Source organism: Parus major, chromosome 9 (genome assembly GCF_001522545.3).
Source record: "Parus major isolate Abel chromosome 9, Parus_major1.1, whole genome shotgun sequence".
Classification (NCBI taxonomy): Eukaryota; Metazoa; Chordata; class Aves; order Passeriformes; family Paridae; genus Parus; species Parus major.
The window spans coordinates 23343920-23347303 of NC_031778.1; the positions used below are offsets into that span (position 1 = coordinate 23343920).

A 3384-nucleotide genomic window follows, 5' to 3' on the forward strand; every position below is an offset into this window, starting at 1 on the left:
ATATATAAAATATATAAAACATATAAAATATATAAAATATATAATTATACATAAAATATATAAAACATATAAAATATATAAATATATAAAAATATATAAAAATAAGTATATATAAAATATAAAAATATATATAAATAATATAAATATATAAAATATATAGAATATATAAATATATATAAAATAATATATACATATAAAATATAATATATATTCATATATATTTTAATATAAAAATATAAAATAATGTCTTTTTTATATATGAAAATATAAAATAATGATTATTTTTGCTTAGTGTTAAGATAAGGAAATGTTTCAGTTAATCCTGGCTGGCCTTCAAATGCAATCCCTGCTCCCTGCACGTCACATTCAGGAAATAAATTGTAATTTGGGATTTTTCTGCATTGTTACCCAGTAATGGCCAAGTCTTTTCAGGCATTTTGAAACCTTTTTTATTTCACAGATTTTCATTTCATATTCAGCTCATCTCTGTTAATAGTTCCACCCAATTAACATCAAAATCAGGTGAAATCTTGACATCCCTGGTTTTTTTTTTAGCGTTTCAATCACTCCTGTTTTGCTTTGTGCCATTAACTAAATCGTGCCCTTGGGTAAATTTAAATATTAATTCAAAATTAACGTCCTTTCCTAATGGCCAGGTGGGTGTTTGTCAGAATTATTGCTGCTCTTCTGGCTCTGTGCATCTTCCAGGAATTCTGGAATCCATCACCTTTAAACCAGCTCCAGCTGTTTGTCAGAACTGACAGGAATTTTATCCAACAGCTCCTTTCAGCCTCATTTTCACTTTAATTTCCTCACTAATCTTATTTTTTTCCCTTTAAAAGAGGCATGGATAATGATTGGCTCACTAATTAAGATTCAGTGTAGGTGCAATTTAAGTGCTGATGATTTTTTGCTGTAGGAATAGTTTCTTTACTCTCGTTTTTCCTAATATTCTGTATTAATTTATTTATTAATATATAGGGAAAAAAATGGAAGTAAAAATAAAATAAAAATAAAAGTAAAATTAGAAATAAAAATAAAAATAGAAATATAAGTAAAAATAAAAGTAAAAATAGAAATAAAAATAGAAATAAAAGTAAAAATAGTAATAAAAGTAAAAATAAAAGAAAAAATAAAAATACAATAAAAATAAAAATAAAAGAAAAAATAAAAATACAATAAAAATAAAAATAAAAGTAAAAATAAAAATAAAAGTAAAAATAAAAATAAAAATAAAAATAATTATTTTTGAACCTAGGAATGTTAATTTCTGGATATGTCAATACTTAGATATTTCCACATTTTCCTTTTTGGGAATGAGCAGGAAATTAGGGAATTACCACAAAAATTCACTGATGGATTTTTCTGGAATACATTTCTTGTCCACAACCTCGTTATTCCATGGTTTTTTACCTTCCCATTGAGAGATGTTTAATAATAATATTTATTATTATTATAATAATAATTATAATTAAAATATAATTATAATAATAATAATATTTATTATTATTAAATGTATTATTTATTTAATATAATAATAATTTAATAATAATCAATGTACAACATGCCTTCCTGTGGAAAAAGCAATTCAAATGTAATATTAGTTAATAATTAATAAATTATTCTCTGCTCATGAGGGCGGTTCCTTTGGTTTTCCAGGAGTAATTCCCTTGGTTTTACTCCCAGGAGTAATTCCCACACACAGGAACGTGGAACACAACCTCAGGGATATTTTAAGGTTGTAATTTAATCTCTGATTGACTTTGGAAAATTAAATATAACCCTGAGGAGGGGAGGTGACTTCTGGTCACTGCCAGGCCTGGAATAAAACAAATTTATAATTATTTTTACTCCGAGCGTGGCAGGAAAACCAGAGCAGGGAGCTGCTGGTTCAGAGAGGGAAAGGGGGAAAATCCGAATTAAACCCGTGCCAGGAAAAGGGAATTTCTGTTCCCTGTGCAGTGGGAGCGCCAGGGGAGGCGGAAATCGGGATTTGGGAATTTCCAGGTGCTGGAAATCAGGAATCCAGGAGGGGTTTGGGTCTGTCAGGATGCTCTCAGTGGTTACTCACCTGTTACTACAGCTTTACACACAGCTCCAGCCCTGCCCCCTTGTGTTCGTTCCCTCTCCTCGGGGCCCAGCGGGAACGAGGAAATAAAGGAATTTTTGGGGTGTTTGTGTGGAAATATTTATGGCCTGGTCACGTATCAAGAGCAGGTGATAAAAAGGAAATTCTGCTTCAAAATGCAAAAAAAAAAACAACAAAAAAAATCACATTAAATTTGGTTCTGCTCTGCTACTTCGTGCTTTAAAATTTAGAATAATGACATTACCTATGATTTTGCTTTGCCACTTCATGCTTTAAGATTTAGAGTAAAAATATAGAATAAAGACATTAAATTTGGTTCTGCTCTGCCAATTTTGTGCTTTAAAATTTAGAATAAAAATTTAGAATAAAAATTTAGAATGATGACATTAAATTTGGTTCTGCTCTTCCACTTTGTGCTTTAAAATTTAGAATAAAAATTTAGCATAAACAGATTAGATTTTATTTCATTTTGCCATGTGGTGCTTTAAAATTCAGACTAAAAATGTAGAATGAGGACGTTACATGTGATTTCACTTTGGGCTTTAGAATTTAGAATAAAGACATTAAATGTGATTGCTGATTTTTACTTTAAAATTTAGAACAGAAATTTAGAATTTAGAAAGACATTAAATGTGATTTTGCTTTGCCACGTGGTGCTCTAAAATTCAGAATAAAGAGATTGGATTGTTGGGGTTTCAAAAATCCAGTTCTGAATCCATCAGCATCATCATCCCCTGCTGGGGGGGCTGGGCCTCAGCTTGGGGGGCTTCGGATTTACTCCCAATTCCAATTAACACTGGCGCTAATTACCCCACTCTTTGCCCCATTATAGCCCCATTCCAATTAATATCAGTGCTAACGACCCCTGATCTTTGGTGTCTGATACCCCCAGTTCCAATTAACACAGGCGTTAATTACCCCGATCTTTGGTCAGTGATAGCCGTAGTTCCAGTTAACACTGGCGCTAATTACCATGCTCTTTGCCCCATGATAGCCCCCATTCCAATTAACACCAGAACTAATTACCCCATCTCTTTGCCCCATTATAGCCCCATTCCAATTAATATCAGCGCTAATTACCCCATCTCTTTGCCCGATAACCCAGTTCCAATTAACACCAGCACTAATTACCCCATCTCTTTGCCCCATTATAGCCCCATTCCAATTAATATCAGTGCTAATGACCCCTGATCTTTGGTCTGTGATAGCCCCAGTTCCAATTAACACCAGCACTAATTACCCCATCTCTTTGCCCCATGGTATCCCCATTCCAATTAACACCAGCACTAATTACC

General features: G+C 31.9%; 1 protein-coding gene across 1 annotated transcript in view; it reads left to right on the plus strand.

The window, feature by feature from the left end:
• PPM1L (protein phosphatase, Mg2+/Mn2+ dependent 1L) overlaps positions 1 to 3384 on the plus strand; it is a 60117-nt gene that overhangs the window by 48729 nt on the left and 8004 nt on the right. The gene's annotated exons all lie outside the window — the stretch shown is intronic.